The sequence below is a fragment of the Dermacentor andersoni genome, chromosome 11 (genome assembly GCF_023375885.2).
Source record: "Dermacentor andersoni chromosome 11, qqDerAnde1_hic_scaffold, whole genome shotgun sequence".
Lineage (NCBI taxonomy): Eukaryota > Metazoa > Arthropoda > Arachnida > Ixodida > Ixodidae > Dermacentor > Dermacentor andersoni.
Genome location: NC_092824.1, coordinates 15,550,877 through 15,560,723, shown reverse-complemented (window position 1 = coordinate 15,560,723; position 9,847 = coordinate 15,550,877).

Here is a 9,847-nt window from a genome sequence, read left to right as displayed (position 1 = left end):
CATCACAAGGTGGTGGCAGAGCATGTTTTCTTGCAGTAATACTGGAAGGTTGCTGTGGGTTCATTTTTGTGCTCGACTATGACCATTTTCAGAGGGACTATCACTATCGCGAGATTTTGCACGACTCTGCACCAGATGCGTAGGTATATACGTCCACCAGCGTTTCTGGCTCTGTGCCAGGCTCGCTATGTGTGCAGAGTGCCAGGAATGCTCCCGGCTGCATATTTTGACTAGTCCAATGCAGAGTTGATGCAAAGTGGTGATTCTCAATAGGTGAGGCGTAAACTCATAAAGGCTCATGGGGCGTGGCGTCTGCTTGGCATTTTCGCTTCAACAGATGACGATTCCGTCGCATGTTTCTCCATTCGTGGGGGCAGGTCGTGCTTGCTCTCTGTGCACCTTCATCGCAAGGTATTGCCCACACTGCTAATTTCTAAGCCTGTGATGGTCACATCATTGACTGACCACGAAATCTGAGCATAGGCAGTCTTTTAAAATAATGTTTGTCAAATCAGTCGAACACATGAATTGAATGACGAGTCACACTTTCTTGTTCTCAAGTGAATTCTATTCATGCCAATGACAATAATTTCTTTTTTATTTATTTCATCTGAATTTCACTTCGCTGATTCTAATATGCGTCGTTTAGTAGTGGATACACTATATATATAGGCGGGCAAGCGGTTCCAATCGAAGCTTTTTCTTGGCATGAATGTCTTGGAGCACTATTTAGGCGAGCACCTTGTGCGGTATAGCAACATTAATTTGATGTTCAATGCAAGGTGAGCTAGGTGAACAGGGAGGATTGAAAATATGTAGACTGCAATTTTTCTGTTATATTTTGCGAGAGGAGCATGAGGAGTTAAGGGGATGGGGTTTTGTGACCTTTAACAGCGTCTGCTTGGAGCTCGAACCACGTTAGCCATCTCTCTGGAGAGGGTACGGCAGAAAAGACAAGGTGATGTAGAAAAAGGTAACAGAACTTTAGTACATCATTATGGGTGAGCGGTGCGCTCCAAGACAAAAAAATATAGAAACGTTCAGCGTACGTGCACGCAAGGGCAGAGAAGATACGACTACATGTGGTAGTTTGCTGGCATTCTTATACCCTCCACAATCTGGGCAACCTCCTTCTCTCTTGCTCCCTAGCAGAGGGCCTTGTGGGGACGCATCAGGTCAACCCACACGGAGGGTCATGGGAGGGAAACCACTCCTTGTCATAGAGGGATTGAATGTTGGACAGAGGGGAGTGAGATTTGCACATTCCATGCATCGCACGCACCCGATGGACAAGTCTTTTCATGTTGACGAGCGTGATGATTAGGTACGTCATGTCCCAGGTGAGAACAAAATGAAAATGAGAACAAAATGAAAATGGGAGCCAACGTTTCGACAAGTGGACTTGTCTGTTTAAAGGCGGCATATGCTTTCCTCGGCACAGTATACATAGGTAGGGTTCTTGTAAAGGGGAGAGGGGGTAAGGTGGGTGGGTGTGGCGATGGGTGAAGGTGTGTTAGCTGTGAGGGTGTAGAATTGAAAACAAAGGAGTGCTGTGCACAAGGCCCGTGACACGGCCTCTGTCAGCCACGTTTCACCGGCAGTGTGTCAGCCGGCGTGCACATCAATCCTCTCTTGTCTGCTTCACTGGTGGTCATGGGCTATCTTGTCTCTGAAAGATAATAGAAGTGGCAGAAACCAGTGCTCCTGGGTAAAATAAATAAATAAATAAATAAATAAATAAATATATATATATATATATATATATATATATATATATATATATATATATATATATATATATATATATATATAATGAAATAGAAATAAAAAAAACAAAGGGAGAAAACACTAAGCAGCCTAAGTGTTCTTGCCTATAGCTTGAAATTTAGCATAGTGAATAGATACTAAGGCTCCCTTTGAAATGTTTATGCCTATTGGTTGCAATGACTTGAACTTATGGATAAGGTGTTATTCTCTGTGTTTTCTTTCTAGTTCGAAACGGAAATTTGACTGTAATCAAAGGTCATCAAGGTCATGACCTGGTTGGTCGAAATGCTCGGCGGCGGCATTGGGAAGCTTTTTAGCTGTCTGCGTTAAAGTCCATTTAATGTGACGTTCATTGATTGTCCCGTTTCACCGATATCTTGTTTCTTACACAAAGAACATTCAAGCACATAAATCGCATCCACACTTGTATAGGTAAAGCTAGTTTTGACTTCGTGTGCGTAACTATTTGCTATCCTTTTAATTTTAATGTCACTTTGAAGGTGTCTACAGATATTGCACCTGGGGCGACAGCATGCTTTTATTATAGGGAAATGATGACTACATCTGCCGGCTTGGAGCGACGTCTAGCATGGTAAAAGATGCTGAGAGCGAGTGGGGCTATACTAATTCCAGGTACAACCAAATTAGGAAGGCCCACTAAGCTTCAACAGATACTCCCTCACCAGAACAAGAATGGGCTTCCCTGGTGCAGTATTCGGCCAATCCCTCCCTCATGATTCCTACAATTAACCCATGGCCCTCAGCCCCCAGCAGCTGCAGAGCATCTGACCAAGGCAGCAGTCAGTCCCGTAATGCAGAAGAGGGTGCTAAGAATCTTTGGGTCCGGACAGGTCGCCAATGGAAACTGACACTGGCAACCTTTAACAGCCGAACTCTGTTGAGTGAGGCTAGCTTAGCAGGACTCTTTGGGGAACTATCAGATATTGTTTGGGATATCCTTGGCCTTAGCGATATTAGAACTGGTGAGCCTTATACAGTGCTGACTAACGATAATGTCCTCCGCTGTAGAGGTCTCCCAGATAAGAAGCAATACGGGGTAGGTTTCCTAATCCATAAGGACATAGGGCAGCATTGACGAATTGTACAGCATTAGTGAGAGGGTAGCAGTAGTCTTAATGAAACTTAATAAGAGGTACAGATTAAAGGTAGTACAAGCCTACACTCCACCATCCAGTCACGATGATGATGAAGTAGATCAGTTTTACGGAGATGTTGAATTAGCGATGAGGAAAGTGCAGATTCGGAATACTGTAATAATGGGCGACTTCAATGCAGAAGTGGGGAAAAAGCGAGCTGGTAAACAAGCAATTGGCAACTACGGCATCGATTTTAGGAATGTTGGAGGAGAGTTGCTGGTAGAATTCACAGAAAGTAAATAAGCTGCGCATAATGAACACCTTTTTCAGGAAGCGTAGCAACGGAAAGTGGACCTGGAAAAGCCATAATGGTGGAACAAGAAATGAAATTGGATTTCATACTTTCTGCCGATCCCAGCATAGTGCAGGATGTAGAAGTGATAGGTAGGGTAAAGTGCAGTGATCATAGGTTAGTGAGGGCTAGGATTCACCTCAATTTGGAGAGACTAAAATTGGTTAAGAAGTAGGTCAACCTAGAGGCAGTAAGCGTAAAAGCAAATTTAGGCTGGTACTTGAAAACAAATATGCAGCCTTAGAACAGAGAGATGAACATGACATAGAGGTAATGAATGAAACCATAACTAGGCTGGCTTCAGAGGCAGCAATAGGAGTGGGAGGCAAGGCAACAAGGCAACCAGTAGGCAAGCTCTCCCAAGTAACAAAGGACCTAATAAAGAAATGACAAAGTATGAAAGTGTCCAACTCGAGATAAGATAGAATTCGCGGAACTGTTGAAACTGGTCAACAAGGTGAAAATGAAAGATATTCGAAATTATAACGTGAGGAACACTGAAGAAGCCGTAAGAAATGGATGCAGCCTGAAATCAGTGAGAAGGAAACTTGGCATAGGACAAACTGAGATGTATGCACTGAAAGATTAGCAGGGTAATATCATCAGCGATCTCGATCGAAGGTACAGTAAAAGCAGCGGAAGAATTTTATACTAACCTGTACAGTACCCAGAGGACTCGGAACAACTCCATTCGAAACAGTAATGGACAGGATACAGAAACTCCTATAACTAGCGATGAGGTTGGAAGGGCCTTGCAAGACATGAAAGAGGGAAGAGCGGCAGGAGAAGATGGAATAAGAGCCGATTTTATCAAAAATGGAGGAGACATAATGCTTGGAAAAATGGCGGCTCTATATGAAGTGTCTATCGACTGCAAGGGTCCCAGAAAACTGGAAGAATGCAAACATTATACTAATCCACGAAAAGGGAGATGTTAAAGAATTGAAAAATTATAGGCCCATTAGCTTACTCCAAGTATTATATAAAACATTCACCAAAGTAATTTGCAATAGAGTAAGGGCAACACGGGACTTTAGCCAACCAAGGGAACAGGCTGGCTTCAAGAAGGGGTACTCTACAAGGGATGACATCCATGCCATTAACCAGGTTATCGAGAAATCCGCAGAGTACAATAAGCTTCTCTATATGGCTTTCATAGATTGCGAAAAAGCATTTGATTCAGAGAGATACCAGCAGTCATACAGGCATTGCGTAATCAAGGAGTACAGACCGCTTACGTAAATGCCGTGGAAAATATCTACAGAGATTCCACAGCCACCTTAATTCTACACAAGAAAAGTAGGAAGATACCTATAAAGAAAGGGGTCAGACAAGGAGACACAATCTCTCCAACGCTATTCACTGCATGCTTGGAAGAAGTATTCAAGCTATTAAACTGGGAAGGCTTGGGAGTAAGGATCGACGGAGAGTACCTCGGCAACCTTCGGTTTGCCGATGACATTGTTCTATTCAGCAACTCTACAGACAAGTTACAACAAACGATTGAGAACTTTAAAGAGAGTGTAAGAGTGGTGTTGAAGATTAATATGCAGAAGACAAAGATAATGATAAATGACCGAGCAAAGGAACAAGAGTTCAGGATCGTCAGTCAGCCTCTAGAGTCTGTAAGGAGTACATTTACCTAGGTCAATTAATTGCAGGGTACCCTGATCATGAGAAGGAAATTCACAAAATAAAAATGGGTTGGATCGCATGTGGCAGACATTGTCAGCTCCTTACTGGAAGCTTACCATTATCATTGAAAACGAAGGTGTACAATCAGTGCATTTTACCAGTGCTGACATATGGGGAAGAAACTTGGAGACTGACAAAGAAGCTTGAGAAGAAGTTAAGGACCATGCAAAGAGCGATGGAACAAAGATTGCTAGGCCTAACATTTAGAGACTGAAAGAGAGTGGTTTGGATAGGTGATAGGGGTATAGGCGATATTCTAATTGACATTAAGAGAAATGCAATAGCGCTGGGCAGGTCATGTAATGTGCAGGTTAGATAACCGTTGGACCATTAAAGTTACAGAATGGGTAGCAAGAGAAGGGAAGTGCAGTAGTGGACGGCAGAAGACTAGGTGGTGCGATGAAATTGGGAAATTTGCGGTGCTAGTTGGAATCGGTTGGTGCAGGACAGGGGCGATTGGAGATCGCAGGGAGAGGCCTTCGTCCTGCAGTGGACCTAAAATAGGCTGATGATGATGATGTTGGCTGCCTTTTGCGTGCACTAACTTGTCTTTAACGTTTCTTTTGGGATAGGTAACCCCAATGGTACATCCGGAAACGCTTTTCTCATATGCTCGTTACTTGATAATATTGGGTGGTATTAGGATGTTATGTTCGGGAGTGCATTAGAATATTTTGTTATAAAGGCTGGTGGTCTGTCAGATTCTGGTGTAGGCTGTTTCTCAGCTAATTCCTACTGTCCCTCCAATCTTGTGTTAGCATTACATGTGTAAAAATAAATGGACACGTGATTGTTGATGACGAGTAGCACAACAGGCTCAGCGGGTCCCTCGAGTACAAAGGCCTGTAGGCATGTGCTGCAACAAAGGTTGACATCGCAACCGTGGCCTCTCGCAACAGGCCGTCTTATGAGTTTCTTGGGCCAAAAACGTGGAGCCTGTAAACATCATTTAAATAGGCTAAAATAGATTTCGTGTCGAAAAGCGGTTCTCTGTCTGGAAACAGTGCCAGGTGAAGTGGTATACACTGAAATACACTTTTGAAATGCACCTTTTGCTCCGAAAGTTACCCTGGTATGGCATAATAGGTGTAGCATATGCTTTAATTAAGAACTATCTCAGCTCCCGTAAGCAGTTTTCTTTGCCTAAAAGATTCTAAGTCCCAACTTCTTGATTTAAACTGCGGTGTTCCTTAGGGCTCAATCCTAGGCCCAACTTTGTTTCTTCTATATATTAATGATATTGTCAACATCCCAAACACACCGTGCATAACTTTGTATGCAGATGACACCAGCGTTTTCTTCTCTGATCATAACATTCAAGAAGCATTTAACGGTGCCAATAGATAGATGGGGGACCTCAACTGTTGGCTAAATTCAAATAGAATAGAACTGAATTGCGAAAAAACAAAGTATGTCATATTTAGACCTAAAGGAAAGCAGCTGATGGGCCACTACGAGTTAAAGTTCGGGGGGCGCATTATAGAAAATACGAAGTGCGTATGGTTTAACGAAAACCTGTATTGGTCCATTCATGTAGAGAGCGTGAGAGCCGACATTCGTAGAGCAACGGGAATGATTAACATGTTAAAGCATCTTATTCCAATGAATTTAAAGATACAGCTATATTTCACACTAATACGCTCTCGTCTACACTATTCCCTTCTGGTTTGGAGAACTACTACCAAAACTAACCTCATGTCACTATATAGGCTGCAGAAAAGAGCCATAAGGGCAGTTTGTAACCTACCTGCACATACTAAACAGTTCTTGATAAGCTTGGCATACTCCATATATAGACCACCTGTTTTTGCATAAACTATCGCTCGAGGCGTTCCGTCTCCGTCAAGCTGATCACGTACGGTTTAATCAGACCTTCGCCACCAAAGAAACTCCGTATAATCTCGGACATGACAAAATCTCTATACCGCTTACTCGCACGAACTATGGGAAACAGGCATTACACTTTCAAATATCGGCATTACTAAACAATAATCCCACAATCCTGGAACAATTTCAAACCTCGAAATCAAGCTTGAGGTTCAAGAAATCTGTTAAAGTGTATTTTCTTCGCTGCTTTATTGTATAACTTCCTTACGTACCTCAATGTTATTGTTTTCTTTTCTTTTTTTTTAACATGTTCTGATTAAGATTCCAATCCTTCATTGTTTTGATATGTTATCGTAGTTTGAAAATGCACTTGTTGTGCTGTTGTTTGCTGCAGAGTGTCAACATGCTCTGGGTGCTGCAGCCTTTGTCAGGCAAGAATACTGCCTTTTGCTGCAGCACCTGAGACAGCTGTATGTCTCAAACAACAAATAAATGAAATGAAATGAATATATGCTAAGGGGAAGTGTCTTTTCGTCTCGACTTGTGTTTCGTGACATTCTAGGAAGACGTGCTGAACAATGAGTGTCTCCCCATATCTACTACACATAGGATGTTCACCGCCAGTCAACAAAAAAACTATGTGTACCATAAGTGTGCCCTATTCTGAGACAACAGAATAAGACATCACTTTGTCTCGACTTGGTCAGTGATGGCCAGTACCCTAAGTGTGGCTTAACTACGTGGAGATAATTAAGGATTTCAGTGTCCCACTTATGCTGCCAGTAGGTTCTCAGTTTTTTCCGAAAGTATGGCTTTAGGTCTGAGACCGGAACGGCTATGGACATGTTATGTTGCAAGCTTTCGTATCTAAGAAGGTAGCAATTTGGTCTGCCAGGATGTTACCTTCAATACCTCTGTGTCCAGGCATCCAGAATCCCGTCACATGTTGGCCAGAGGCATAAATAGCACAGTGGAGAGAGAAAAGATGTGCAATTACCCGCTGTGGTTGCTCAGTGGCTATGGTGTTGGGCTGCTGAGCATGAGGTCGCGGGATCGAATCCCGGCCATGGCGGCCGCATTTCGATGGGGGCGAAATGCGAAAACACCCGTGTACTTAGATTTAGGTGCACGTTAAAGATCCCCAGGTGGTCGAAATTTCCGGAGTCCTCCTCTACGGCGTGCCTCATAATCAGAAAGTGGTTTTGGCATGTAAAACCCCATAATCTAATTTTTTTAAAAGATGTGCAATTACTGGATTTCTGTGGTTTCAGCATTACATCAATGTTTTTACAATGGTTAATGAGTCTGTATATGTGTGTGTATTTTTAACTGTTTGATGTGTTTCGCAGCCTACCATAGTGCATACACCTCTGCTGTAAAGATGCTTGTTTGAGGATGAAGAACATTGGACTCCGAAAACGATGGGCTGACGGCTGCATCCGACATGCCAGCATTCGATTTAGATGCATCTGTGTAATATTCTGCACATGAGTATTTAAATTGCAATTCTAGAAAATGCATATGAATGTGGGCCTCTGGAGTGTGCTTCCTTACCTCCACAAATGACGTGTTGCACTCAATGATGTGCCACAACCATCCACGAAACGGCTTAGCAGAAGCCATTGCACGATTTTCATGAATAACAACATTCATATCCTCGCTCATCTTTCTCACACGGATTGAGAATGGCTCTCTGGCTGTAGGTTTGCTATGAAAGAGCATTGCAGAGGTCATATTGTTTATTATGGGATAACAAGGATGATTTTTGTTAGCACGTACTTTCAGGAAATGATTAAAAGTAGAACACGGCTGCTGCAGATCAAGAGACCATTCGTTCGATTCGACATAGAGGCTTTCAATTGGACTCGTCCTAAAGGCACAGGCGGCAAGGTGGATACCAAGATGGTGCACAGGGTCCAGCAGCTTGAGAGCACTGGGTGTAGCAGAGTGATACACTACGGCACCATAGTCTAACCTTGATCATACAAGGCTCCTGTAGAGGTTCATGAGGCATTTCCTGTTGCTTCTCCATGTTGTGTGTGACAGTTCACGATATTCATTGTTTTCAGGCATCTAGCTTTCAGATACTTGATATGAGAAATGAAGGTTACTTTGAGTCAAGTATTATGCCTAAAAATTCATGTTCAGTGTTGAGTGGTATGTTTTGTCCGTGCAGCATAATATCAGGACCATGTAAAAGCCTCTCTTTCTAGAAAAAAGTACACAGGAGCTTTTTAGGGGGTTTAGCTTAAAGCCATTTTCATTTGCCTGTTTTGAGACTTTGTTCAGTCCGAGTTGGACTTGGCACTCGAAGACTGCAATGTTACAAGACTTAAATCCTAGTTGCACATCATCCACATATATTGAGTAATACATTGAGGACGAGATGGCTTTGTGAAGGAAATTCATTTTCACAATGAAGAGGGTACAGCTAAGCACGCCTCCTTGTGGTACTCCATTCCCTTGAGTGAAATGCCTGGACAGGGCATTGCCCACTCTGACACGGAACGTACGGTTAGACAAGTAGTTTTCTATCATGTTTAACATATTGCCGTGTACGCCCATCGCAGATAGGTCTCGGGGGATTCCGAATCGCTATGCTGTGTCATAGGCTTTCTCCAAGTCGAGAAAAATATAGAGAAAGAATTGTTTGTGTATATAAGCATTTCTAGCATTTGCCTCAATGTGAACAAGGTGGTCTATTGTTGACCTACCTTCCCTGAAACCACATTGGAGGGTAGGAAATGGATTAGTCGCTGATTTACCTTTTTTTCATATAACTTGCACATATAGCTTGTTAGTGCTATTGGCCTATAACTGCTGGCTAATGCGGGGTCTTTGCCTTGCTTATGAATTGGGATGACAGTCGCTTCTTTCCACAAGAATGGAATATGCCCAGATACCGACATGGTGTTGTAAAGAGACAGAAGTGTGTTCAATGTTTCTGGGTACATATTCTTGATAATTGCATACATTATGCGGTCACCACCTGGTGCTGAGTTGCTGCAGGGACTGAGAGAAAGAAGCCTGAAGTTCAGCGAGACTAAACGGACGGTTGTAAGGTTGATCCGTTGCGCACTTTCGTTCTACGCACTCTCTCTCTATGCGT